The sequence below is a fragment of the Nycticebus coucang genome, unplaced genomic scaffold (genome assembly GCF_027406575.1).
Source record: "Nycticebus coucang isolate mNycCou1 unplaced genomic scaffold, mNycCou1.pri scaffold_78, whole genome shotgun sequence".
In the NCBI taxonomy this organism is placed as follows: domain Eukaryota; kingdom Metazoa; phylum Chordata; class Mammalia; order Primates; family Lorisidae; genus Nycticebus; species Nycticebus coucang.
In genome coordinates, this window is record NW_026515605.1 from 90,933 (window position 1) to 104,793 (window position 13,861).

A 13,861-nucleotide genomic window follows, 5' to 3' on the forward strand; every position below is an offset into this window, starting at 1 on the left:
ACACATACATACACACTGTTTTTTTCTTTTAACTGGGGCATACTATGTAACTTCTAACGTAACTAAAAGTTTAGCATACTATAGGACCAAATGTGAGCAGGAAAATCACCGGGAAAAGCTGCAAGAAAGATAACTGACCACAGCAATCTCTTCTCTTCATCCTCTCTTAATTCTAAATCCTACTGCACACTCCATAAATGAGTACTCTGGTTCCCCAATTTGCCGAGATACTGCAACACAGCCTTCCTTGGATTTGCCTCCTCTTGAACCATATTTTGACTCAGTGATGACTGTTCCCTAACCAAACACGGCACTGGAAGCTGATCCCCCAAAGTGGGATAAGGTGCTTTCTTACAAATGCAGTCTGGGGACAGTCTTCAAAATTCCAAGCGGGACTTAGCTTGTTTCTGTAGGAGGACTGAAAATCCAAAGCCCCATTCTGGTGATCTATCATGAAGAATACTCAATGTGTCTAAATTCACCCTTTGGCCACAGCACCCACTCCTGCTTCTCAATTGGGCAAGATTTTTATTTTTACCTCCACGAGATTTTCCATTTTCTGTTATATCATTGCTGTTTATCCGTGCACACCTTGACTTCCTACTACATTACAAACTCTCCCAGGGCAATGCTTGCACATTATACGTCCTTCTCTAATTTCCTAGAACATCCACCAAAGAGTTGGTTAACAGCAAGGCATTTATTTCTGCAGAGAAGTAGCATATATATATTTTTTTAATTTGGAAAACATTGCCTCTTTTTATTTGAAGGAAAGAGGTTTTCATTATTAAAAGAATCTACATGAAGTTCTCTAAGAAATTACATGATATTCATCACCTTTAAAATACCCTACCACTAGAAAGAACGAAATACATTATAACATTACATGGCCTACCAAGGATCTGTTGAACTTGCTGTAACTGTTTTCGAGGGCACTCCTAAGGCCATTGTTACTGTCGTGAAGCTTCCGGTTAGCTGTTCTGCAGGGTAGAGAAACAGACGAAGAGGTGTAAAAGGAATGTGTTAGTGGGGGGAGTCAATGTCACCACTTTCTTTTCAGGCTGTAACATTCAGAATGTGGAATAACATTACCTCTTCCCTCCAAAGGTCATAAACTGAGATCACAGTTCACTACTCCAACTGCAACAACTTAATTGGTAACTTAATTGTTCTTTAAAGGTCTAGGGACATGTTAGATTGAATTAGCTATGGTGTGCAACACACTCCTCCCCCCGGAAGCTCCGTGGTTTGGACAGGTTTGGGGCAGGTCTTTATTATCTAAATGCCTGAACTTAGCCAGCCAGTCCACACTCCCCAGGGCCAGGAATGGACACCACATGTTCTATCAGCCCTCGCGGCCGGTGCACCACTGTGTACCAGGTAAAGGGGTGGATGATAACCAGTCAGATCTGGGTTCGAATCCTAACTCAGGTGCTTATTTCCATCTGACACTGTTAGAGCGTCAGTGCTTCCTCAGATAAAATAAGGATGATAATAGGGCCCTATCACACAGAGTGGCTGCTCTTCCCCTCTGAAGGCCAGTTCATCCTTTATACCTCAGCTCAGCCCTCACTTCTTCTAGGAACACTTCCTTGACCTTTTAGGACAGGCCAAAGCTTCCCTCAGGAGACAGAATCTCTCTGCACCCCACTTGGCATTTCATATTTATTTCTATGATTATGGGCCAGCTCCTGTCTTCCTCCCCCAGAGTAGCCCCCAAAGGAGAGAGAGATTTCTCACTTCCTTGCTATCCTATCCTCAGCTCCTGGCACACCTGACCTATGAACAATGCTGACTAAAAATCTGTTGAATGAATGAACGAACTCAAATTCTATAATCACCCAGGTGAGCCTTAATTAGAATTTAAAAATGGTAACTAAAAGAAACTGGTCAAACCTAATTTTATTTCATTTGGGAGAACTAAAACCAGAAGAACATACTGCATGGGTAGAAAAGAAAGAAAGGGGAAGGGAGAAGGGAAGGTTTACGGGCAAGATCGTGGGAAGTTGGAATTATTGCAACTTAGTTATGAAGGTGACAGAGCAAGTATAATATTAATACTTTCAACTTAAGGACGGAAAAAAAAAAAAAACTAAGAAAAAATATACCATTAGCCAAGAACAATAAATTGAGAAGGAATGATTAAGTCAGCCCAGTTGTATGGCTCTCACTACAGTGAGAAGCCCGACAAACTTGGTATAGAGCTCAGAGAAAGCCATGGGGTCAGGGTTGTTCTTCTTTACAGAGGTTCAAAAAAGACACGTGGGACAAATCCCCTGACTTGTAAGGAGCTTTGGAGAATTATCCTCTATGTCCTGCAATTTAATAATTTATTTAGGATTAGAAGCAGCAGAAAGTTAAGCCATGCACCAAGGGCCCACTGCCTCGGGCAGAAACACACACTGACCTGCGAACCTGGTCTTAAGAACACAGCAGCGCGTTCTAGGCGGCATGGGTTTTAGTGACGAGGAATAAGTAAAGTGTAAATGTGATAAGTATTCGATTTGAGAACTTACTGGAGTATTTTAATTTGCCTCTCAAGACTATTTTGATCTTCTGTGTACTCTCAGATTATTTCCAGGTCTCTGTAAAATTATATTTTATGTTTGAAACAGTATTAGATACCAAGGTCTGCCTTATGTATACCCACCCTCCCAGAACCTTTTCCACCTTTTTCAAAGACAAGTGACCTTGGCCACGATTTTCCATCCTCTCCTCTTGCAACTCCACAAACACACTCACAGACTGTGCTTCACGGAGCCAGCATCTGCCCCACCTCTGACACTGGAAACCCAGTGCTTTTCCTCCTCGGCTGCACCTTGGCACCCACCAGCTCTTCCATCCCCATCCTTGTGAGCTGGCTCTGTTCTCCATGGGGACTGAACCCCTGACCGGCTCCTAAGTCCCCTCTCTTCAGTTCCTCTCAATATGCTGGACATTCTCTGCTCATTCCAAGCCTTATGTAATCCCAATTTCATCTGTTTCCTCCTTTCCTGTGATTCCTTCCCCTCTCCCAACCTCAAACCTACTCCTACCCTCCCATCTCTCCTTATCCAAAGCCACAGAGACACTCACAGAACCCAGCTTGCTGGGCTCACTAGAAACATCCCAGCCATCCTCTGTTGCTTTATTACAGAAAACACACATTCTGAGCATTTGCAACTCAACTCCAACCTACAATTCCCTCTTAGTATACAAACCCCATCACTAGCACCCCAAACTCTCAGGCTAAGAAGTTTTGTCCCCAACCTCCTTTCCATTTGCTCTGTGGATGATAAAGCAGACAGTTTCCTAATTGTCTATAAGCTTTACATTCTTTAGCCCCAAATTCTGGGCCCCTACACGATAGCCTTAAATGAGCTTTTATAGTTTTTATTTTATTTATTTATTTTTTTGTAGAGACAGAGTCTCACTGTACTGCCCTCGGGTAGAGTGCCGTGGCATCACATGGCTCACAGCAACCTCTAACTCTTGGGCTTACGCGATTCTCTTGCCTCAGCCTCCCGAGCAGCTCAGACTACAGGTGCCCGCCACAATGCCCGGCTATTTTTTTGTTACAGTTTGGCCAGGGCTGGGTTTGAACCCACCACCCTCGGCATATGGGGCCGGCGCCCTACTCACTGAGCCGAAGGCACTGCCCTATAGTTTTTAATTTTTTTTTCATCTTTTGATTTTCAGTTCAAAATATTTCTTTCGGACCAGTGGTCTGACCACCATTCCCCAAGCTAGACTTACCCTTCATTATGTCCCTGCCCTGCTTTGGTACTTGCCTTATCTGGCACATCTCTGGGACTCTCTTTTCCAATCTGCACAGTGGACATAACAAAAGTCCCTATCCCATGGGGTGCTCTGAGGATTGAATGAGTTAGTACTAGCAAGCACCAAGGACAGTGCCTAGCGGATGGCCAGTGCCATGAGCTCTGAGTTGGCATCCCTGCTGCCTCTTCCTCCTTCCACCAGCACAAACCTATCCCTCTACCTGAGTGCACCTCTAGCATCTCATTTTTATAAAGTTCTGCATTTTTTCTAAACTAAAAACTTTTTCTGTGATCACATAGCAATTAACCCAAACCATGACCCTGGTAGTGATTTGCTTCTGAGATTATTCAGCTCTTGCGATGCTTTTCTCCAGCGGCTCTCAACCTGTGGGTTGCGACCCACAGGAACTGTATTAAAGGGCCATTGCATTAGGAAGGTTGAGAACCACTGCTTTACTCCATCATCTCTTTTGCTTTTTATCCCAACTAAACCTTAAAGTATTCAATTAACAGAGACCACATCTTTTCTTTTTTGCATACTCTACACTCACAGCTCCTTATCTAGCTCAGAGACCTATCTATACAGTAAGTATTTAATAAATGTTTCATTGTTTTCTATTTTAAGACCTTAATTCTAATTAAAGTTTATAAATAAAGAATATTTTCCCCAAGGGTACATGCCCTAGGGGTTACATATGTATACAAATATCTATACATTTCTATTTACATAAACTTATATAAATATCCACATCTCTACCCTTTATACATAAATACACATCTGTGAGTGTATATGAGTGAGTACATCAGGTCTTATGTTATCAATACCATAGTGCAAAACTAACACCCAGAAAAATAAAACAACTTGACTAACAGGTCCACTTTTCCCTTTCTTATGTTATATGGCCAGGATTCCCACCCATAAAGCATTTTAATAGGCATTGACTCTCGATATTGTACGCATATTCTTCTGGCTCCCAGTTCAACATTTGTTTAACATTTAATTATTGGCTGTTCCAACAAGCAAATAATTAAATTAATCTGTTCGTCTAAAAAAAAAAAACTGAACAGTGTTAGGACATCTGACAATGGAAGTATTATAAAAATAATTAATAAGAAAGGAAAAACTGTATTAGCAAAGTTAACACCTAACCCTTTATTACTACATAGCCAAGCTCCATTTGCCTGAATAATCATCTAATGAACATTCCACTCCAACTAAAAAATAAAACGCAAAGTTTCTTACCTTTCAGAATTCAGACTCTGATCAGCATAATCACTTTTCAAAGCATCTAATTCACTCTGAAGAAAGGCGATGTTTGTGCTTCTAAAAGATCTTTCTTAACTTTCTGATTTTCCTAAAGAAAAGCGATACATCAAATGATCAGGGTCAGAGCTTCAGCTTCCTCCTCTGGGAAGAAATGAAGCTAAGTGCAGCGTGACCCTCTCCCACGCCACTCCCACCCTTTCAGCATTCTTCACATTTTGGTATTCAAAGAACTGTCACAGCAAGGTAATTTGAAATTATAACAAATAAAGTATTATGTATATATATACACAATATACATAAAATATATTATATATATATATATATTTTTTTTTTTTTTTGTCGGGGAGGACACAGAGTCTCACTCTGTCACCTTGAGTAGAGTGCCATGATGTCATAGCTCACAGTAACCTCAAACTCCTGAGTTGGAGAGATCTTCTTGTCTCAGCCTCTGAGTAGCTGGGACTATAGGCACCTGCCACAATACCTGGCTCCTTTTTCTATTTTTAGTAGCGATGCACTCTCACTCTTGCTCAGGCTGGTCTTGAACTTCTGAGCTCAGGTGATCCACCTGCCTTGGCCTCCCAGAGTGACAGGATTATAGGCATGAACAGTATATAATCTGGACAGTATAAAAAATCTAAATCCTCAAAATTATTCTTCATTTTTTAATGCTTGGCACTTGGTACCAGACTGTAATAGTCAAAACTGTATAATGATGTATTTTCACATGTTACTGGCAAATTAACACCAAACATTTAAATACCTTCTTTACTCAATGAGAGCTGTGAACTACTGGTAAACACTCTGTGGAATAAATTCCACTCTGTAGAATAAATTGTACCTATTACCAGGTACACTGACTACTTTTTACGTAAATTTTTTCACTTAACAATTTTAAGTTTGCACTTAAAAATAAGCATGATTAGGAAATTTCTATGCTTTCTTTTAAAAAAAAAAGATTTTTCTACTCAAGACAGTGGACTAAGGACGTAATTGTCTTTTTTCTCTTCTAAAACCCCATTCACAAGAAATACCAAAAGAAATGAACCCATTGATAACAGTTAAAAGAATGAAAGAGTGGCCCGTGAGAATTCAAGTGACTTAAACACATTTTTGGAACCTGGAAACTGAAAGGAGGTGGGGGAACGAAAATCCCGGAGGTTTTGAAGGTCCTGATGCAGAATGCCGAGGAGGCCAGCAGCCAGAAAGAGGGCATGAGATGTGGGGCTGGAAATGGAGATTGAGAGTGTGCATCAAATTAAGGCAGCCTGCCCCAAATCCCTCCCTCCCTGACCCTAGCAAAGAACACAGACAGACTGGACCCCCAAGGCAACAAGGCAGAGACTGTCTTTTAAAAAATGAATGACTGTACAAAGAAAACTAATACTTCTCTCTGAATATCCCTTCTTTGTTCATTCTGGTGACTGGAATCACACAGTCTGAAAAAGCTCCTAAGAAGACACCCTCTAATGAAAAAGGCTTTGAGGCAAATGGCTGTTATCCAGAAACACAAGGCTCCTACATCAGCCACCTAAAATAAAGCTAATCCTTTACTTTAGAATATGTACAGACCACCAAGGATTGCCAGGTATTTGGGGTGGGGGTTGGGGGAGAAATGTAACTAGAAAGATCTGAATAAATAAATCCCAGAGGAGTCCCAGGAAAGCCTACTTATCTAGACAAATGCAACAAATTGTGAGGGGAATAGACATACGCAACTATTCAAAAACTGAGGACATTTCTCTCTCATATACCTTTCTGAAGAGATTCTTTGAAGATGTACTATAGCAAAATGAGGATGAAAACCCAAAGGAGGAAACCTACAGTACGCAAAACACTGCAATTCAACAAAGGACCCAATGAAAAAATATTCCAGGATAACATATTGGTATAAGTTTAAAAAGCAATCAGTCCAGTAAGAATTGTATATTCAAGAAGAAAAAATAAATTTCAAGTATTGGGAAGACTCAGTAAGAAGTCAAAGTATCACTGAATAACTTTTTATAACAAAAAACCAAAATCTCAACCAGAAAATCTAAGAAACACAGGTAACTCCATAAGAAAGTCATGATCTAAATAAAAAACCAACGAAGATATGGCAACTTCTGGAACTGTTGTTGTGTAAATGGAGTGAGTTCATTTGACATTGAAGCCAGGAACTTTCTCCTAATGGTACAGGGATAATGACAGGAGGGAAAGACTTGCAATCCTTGCTTATTTCCTGGCTCTGTGATGAAAGTATTTAATAGCACCATAATAAAGAAAATACTCTTTTTTTTTTTTTTTTTTGCCGGTACTCAACACACTTTTATTTCAGCTCTTGCATCCCCCTCACAGGCCACCTGACATCTCTTCCCCACCCAAGCCTGGAGGCACCCTGACCTCATCTTCTGCTTTGGTAGTGGGAGTATTACCCACCACTGTCTCCCAGGACAGCAGGAAGGACCACTGTACCTTAAGAGTTTGTAAACCTATGAAAATACTCTCTTTTTTTTTTCTGCCGTGGCCGGGTTTGAACCCACCACCTCCGGTATATGGGGCCGGTGCCTTACTCACTGAGCCACAGGCGCCACTCGAAAATACTCTTAATGGATGGCTGTTTCCTACGTTCTTAGAAAATGGATAATATGAGTATAACTCTTAAAAAAAAAAAAAGAAAATAGTTTGAGTTTGATTTTGCATATTTTAAATCAATGTTACATGTGTGCCCTTCACCCAGAAAGTGTAGGATGTATCCATTAGGTGTGAATTTACCTCTCCTTTCCTCCCCTCTTCAACCTATTGGAATTCCGTTAAATTTGGCTTCTATATATGCACATAAATGTTGATCAACAGGATTCAATTTGGAATTGAGTACATGTAGTGCTTGTTTTTCCATTTTTATGATGCTTCATTTAGGATAATGGTCTCCAATTCCAATTTAGATGTTTTTGTTTGTTTATTTATTGAACACTTACTATGGGTCAGTTTCTTTTTTTTTTTTCTTTGTAGAGACAGAGTCTCACTCTATGGCCCTCGGGTAGAGTGCTATGGCGTCACATGGCTCACAGCAACCTCTAACTCCTGGACTTACGTGATTCTCTTGCCTCAGCCTCCCGAGCAGCTGGGAATTCAGGCGCACGCCACAACGCCCGGCTACTTTTCTGTTGCAGTTTGGCCGGGGCTGGGTCAGAACCCTCCACCCTTGGCATATGGGGCCGGCACTACTTACTGAGCCACAGGCGCCGCCCGGGTCAGTTTCTTTTTAATGCTACCAAAACAGATGTACCCTATAATGTTCTAAAATTTTAAAAAAGGTGTATAAAGCTACCAATAGTAAGATACCCTTTATATAAAGTTTAAAAAGTGGTATAGTTAAGTCTCCTAATATTTAAATTTGTGATGGAAGTATTAAATGTGCATTAGAAGAATAAAAAAAAGAAAATATTCTTCATTTGCTTTCAAATTTGAGTTGACCTAAAATCAAAATAAAGAAAACTTAACCATGATTACAGAACAGATGTAAATAATATCAATTTTGTCAACTGCAAAAGCAAAAATATGGTCAGCAGAGGATGGAAAGGGGAAGAAAGGAAAAAGTGGAGGAAGGGTAAGGCACTAACATCCTCATCGACAAAATCAGGGACACAGGCCACAGCCCATACTACGGAAATGCAGGGTTAGCCTAAGTCGAAGAACCATGTCAATACTACTTTGAATAAAAAAATAAATAAAAATTGTATAATCAGCAGCATATCACTGAGGGGAAAAGCCTGATTAAATAATACCTTTGCTCAAAAGTATTTTAAAGGCTTTCTCTCACCATAGTATTAATTTCTCTATAAGTTGCTGTTCCTGGAACACTGCAATAACAGCACGATTATGTAGTCTAACAGAAAGTCCATTTCCATAAATGAAAAGGTGATTCTGTGCATTGCAGTGAGTGAAATGTAATTCTTACCATGAATAAATCGTAAATTTGCTTTTTCAGTGCTGCCACATCTTCCTTTTGACTTATGTGTTTTGATTGTTCTTCAAGCTGAAAAAGCAAATAAAAACTTTGCACTTATAAACAAAGTCACTTAGAATTACTTTAAATTCAGGACTATCCTTGAACATAGACATGGAAATTCTAGAAGTCTTCAATCGTCAATATTATGTGACTTTATGAATCATTAAGCTACACAAAATCCGTAAGAATTTAAAGATTTATTCTAAATAAACATTTCGAGAAAGGTCTTATTACTAAATTAATTTTCTTGGAAGTAATTAAAAAGCTTTTTTTCAGAATCCATTTAGCTAGTAAACAACCCAGCCCTTGCCATTTTCAGTTATGTTGCATGTGAGTCTGGATATTTATATTCCTCACCCTTAACACTTTCTACCCAGTATTAAAATTTTTTGAGGAATTTCTTCTCTCTCCTTCTAGAGTATAAGTTTTTTTAAAGCAGAGTTCGTGTCAGATTCACCTATGTTTTCTTCATGGTAAGTTCAAGAAATGTGTATTAAATAATAAAAATCAGTAAAATCTAAGTGTAACATGAAGCTAGAAACACAAACATATTAATACAAACACACACATGAGTTTTGCAAGCTGATTGACTCTTTAGTATTAATTACCAGACTAAATTGGTTCAGGAAAATCTATTACATGAAGAACAAAATATGTCTTTCTAACTACTAACTTACATCCCTTGGAACTGTGGGATTTATGGTTATTCACTCATAAAATGTCTATGCATTATCAACATGGACCCCAGCTTCCTCATGGCTAAGTACTCTGACTTTGCATATTCTTCCCTTGGCCAGGTGGTACCAAGGGAAGGTTCTTACACACCGAGTCATGAGACTGAGAAGAGCGTTCTGACTTTAGGAAGAGAAATTGTGGGGAAAAAATGATTTTCTCAGAATCAGCGACATAAATGAATGGCAATAGTAATAAATGTGTACATTTTTGTCTGGTTCTTTATAGACTTTCATATAAATTACCATACTCTTGGGCAGCGCCTGTGGCTCAGTCGGTTAGGCGCCGGCCCCATATACCGAGGGTGGCGGGTTCAAACCCGGCCCCGGCTGAACTGCAATCAAAAAAAAAAAAAAATAGCTGGGCGTTGTGGCGGGCACCTGTAGTCCCAGCTACTCAGGAGGCTGAGGCAAGAGAATCACTTAAGCCCAGGAGTTGGAGGTTGCTGTGAGCCGTGTGATGCCACGGCACTCTACCGAGGGCCATAAAGTGAGACTCTGTCTCTACAAAAAAAAAAAAGTAATAATAATTAAAAAAAATTACCATACTCTTCTGCATAATGACCACACTGGGCAAGAGGAAGTCTGGAATAAGGGAGAAAGCCCAAACTATATAGTAAGATGACTGTCAGTTACCATATTTTGCTGTATATAATATGCACTCCCATTGTTTTGGCTCAAACTTTCAGGGAAAATATCCTTCATTTTAATTTTTTAATTAAAATTTTTATTTGTTTATATTTAGGTACTTGTTTTTTGTATTATGAAAGAAATTTGTAAAAATACTACCTGGATTGCTAGGTATATGAAGAAAAAGTATATGTTGCTCTTCATTGGCTGAAAATGCAACTTCATTGCACGCTCATATGAGTTCAACCAAACCAATTACTGTATTTCAGGGTATTATTTTGCATGTGAATATTGTTATTCACTCTCTAGAGTTACACTTTCAATGCATAAGCATAAATAAAAGAATTAAATCATTCATATAGATACTGAATTAGTACTACCCATATACAATGTGCATCCTCATTTTTCCCTCAGAAATGTGGGCAAAAAGTTTGCATTATATGCAGCAGAATAGGGTATTAGCTGTGTGACTTAAACAAGTTAGTTATTTAACTTCTCTAGAATCCAGTCCTTGCCTTTAGAGGAAGAATATTTATACCCTCCTCAAAGATGGTCTGACAATTCAATTTTTTAAATTATCAAACAAGAGCTTAAAATAAGGTGAAAAGTCAGTAAATTATAATGAGTTATTGTGGTTGAATAAAACAGTTCATTATTAACCCCACTTTTACATATGAGAAGCTGAAGATAAGCAAGACAAAGGGAATTGTGACAGGTGTTACAGGGAAAAACCGGCAGAGTCTTGAGAAGGACTCAGACTTCCTCACTCTGACTCAGGTCCTCTCTTACTGCTCAGAGACATTTGGTCTTCATCACATGCTGCACAAGGGCAAGAAATTACATGCCTTTTTTTGTCTAAAGATTCAGGAAGTCACAGAAATAAGTGAAGACAGTTCCTAGGACAATCTGTGGCTCTGGGATAGACAGGAGATTGGTCCACTCAACTCTATAATCCAAGCATAGTATGTACAGTTCAATAACTTCTGCAAATTAGATATAAGTTTGACATTGATGGTAATTTTCCAGGAAGACTATTGAGGAGAATTCTTAAATCATCCCGGAGGTTTGAATTCTAATAGCCTAAAAATTACAGTTGATTGTCGCTTAATCTCATTACCACTTTCAGGGGTGATTATTTTTTAATTATTCACTTTTATTTTAGCTAAGGTATTTCATTATGGAAACAACTCACATGTGAGAAGTGAGCCTGGTGCAGTGCTGGAGCCAGCTGTAACAGCAGGGGACAGTCTACAGTCTTCTCAACTCTGAATTTAGTGATATCAGCTTGAAATCAATAAATGATGGAAATACTTATACCATGAAAATACACAAATGCTAAAAATCCCTTCCTTCTCCCCCTTCCACTTCCAGAGACACTTTCTGGCATGTCCCTGAGTGAAACAGACCCTTCTCATTAGAAACCAAGTATAAAGCAAAAGCCAAAACCCAATCACAACTTTTTCATATGTCAATAAACTCTCACCTCTTGCTGATCAGGGGTCCCCAAGATCTGAAACTTTCTCCTTAGAACAGCTATATTCATTTCATTTAGTAAACAGCCACCAGATACCTTCCATACACCTTGCAGGAAGCTAGGGTCAGGGCCAAGGGATAGATGACCCAGAAAGTCATTGTAACTGGGCCCATGGAGCAGACCACTGAACAGGGAGACTGGAGCACATGCGCTTGTGAGACTAAGGAAGCAAACTGAGGTTTGACAACAACTGCTCAAGAGGTCAGAAATATTTATCACATCTCTACAAAACACAAGAAGAACTCAGAGACGCTTAGAAAAAAGTCTTTCCATGGAGTCCATCTGACTCTGAACTCTGATTCTACCTGCCATATGATTCCAAAACGTTTCATTGTCAGTAGCATAGACACACGGCAACACCAAGGCTGTTCCTCAAGTATAGTGCCACATTCCTACCTTTTAAAGCTTTTTGTTGGTCACCTGCAGATCTCCCACTTCCATTTCATACTGACGCCTGAGGTCACTGAGGGCTTCCTCGGCTATACATTCTTCTGAAGGGAATAAAAGAGAGAGATTGTACTGATTTAAATAGGTTCAGTCTCTTAAACAACCTCCCAACCCCCACAGATAAGAAAAATTCTGCATCAAACCAAGGCTGACTTCCATAGGGAGGGCAGGAGGAAGACCAGTGACCTGAAGACAGCTCTGCAGCTGAAACCCACCAAAAACGAAGAACTGCGAGACCCACAGCCTACATGCAGACCTCACCTGGGAGTGCCGCCTCTAGGACTTACTCATGTGACAGAGGCCGCAGCACAGCAATTAATTAAGCACTAATTGCTGTAATTAATTAAAAGCTACAGCCAAGCAAAGGGCTCCAGTGCTGGCCTATATCCCATCACGTCAGCGGGCACAGAGGGTACAGACTTCTTCCTAGACCTTATGCCTCATCTGAATTCAAATCACTGCACATTTCTGTGCAGAGTGCTTCCCCATAGGCAGGTGCTTCTCAAAGGTGTCCCTTCAAGTTGTGAAGCAGAGAACAGCAAGAGGGTCCCCTGGGAGACCAGAGGTTGCCATTCAGAAGCTCTCATGGACTGAAACATCTCCAAATTTCCTTTTTCTCTCTTATGTCCTATGTTCAGTATTCAAATGATTTTATATTGGTAGCCAGTGAAATTCAGTGTACAAATATTCGCTGATGCCCCATCTATACTAAGAACAGTTCCAGGCACAGGCACCGGGGACGTGGGGACAGAGCAGGGGACGACGCAAACCAATGCTCTCAGGTATTCTTGTGGGGAGTCAGGGAACAAAGACAGTTTCAGGAAATGATATGAAGAAAAACAAAATACAGGCAGATGTGCTGAGAAGCCAGTTGGGGGCATGGTAGGGCCTCTCTGCAGAGATGTCATGTTCCCACCTCTACATACCTGCCCGGGTAAAAGGGTCTCACTGCCTACTTATTGACTGTGGCATCTGGGAAAGCTACTTAATTCCTTTGTGCCTCCACTTTCTTGTTAGATTATTGTGAAGATTAAATTTAAAAATCCAAGCAAATTAAAGAATCCACATAAATTAAGGTAAATTAAATATTCCATGAAAATTAAATGATCCATATAAATTAAGTAATCCATCTGTAATTCTTAGTATAAAAGCAACATTGTCCTTAAAGGTTACTTGTTTTTTTCTTAGAGATAGGGTCTTCCTGTCACCCAGGCTAGAGTGCAGTGACATCATCACAGCTCACTGCAACCTGAAAATCCTGAGCTCAAGTTTTCCTCTTGTCTCAGCCTCCCAAGTAGCTGGGATTACAGGCAAGCAACACCACACCCAGTTAAAATGTTTCTATTTCTTGTAAAGACAGTGTGTCATTCTGCTCTCAAACTCTCAGCTTCAAGCAACCTTCCAGCCTCCCAAAGTGCTAGGATTATAGGCGGAAGCCACTGCACCCAGCCTGTGTTTTCTTTCTTTCTTTTTTATTAAGTGACTACCTTGACTTAATCCAGA

The 13,861-nt window shown here is 39.9% G+C and overlaps 1 long non-coding RNA gene across 3 annotated transcripts in view; it reads right to left on the reverse strand.

Moving 5' to 3' along the window:
- Positions 1-693: 693 nt before the first annotated feature.
- The window catches only part of LOC128579633 (uncharacterized), a 136,401-nt gene continuing 123,233 nt past the window's right edge, over positions 694-13,861 (reverse strand). The window contains exons 5-10 of one of the 3 annotated variants that reach the window (XR_008378234.1): positions 12,308-12,402; positions 11,570-11,642; positions 8,966-9,043; positions 5,002-5,113; positions 2,517-2,585; positions 694-980 (exon numbers count right to left, since the gene is read on the reverse strand). This is a non-coding gene — a long non-coding RNA (uncharacterized LOC128579633). Of the gene's footprint in view, positions 981-2,516; positions 2,586-5,001; positions 5,114-8,965; positions 9,044-11,569; positions 11,662-12,307; positions 12,403-13,861 lie in introns of all 3 variants that reach the window. The other 2 variants (XR_008378233.1, XR_008378235.1) reach the window with 2 other exon arrangements.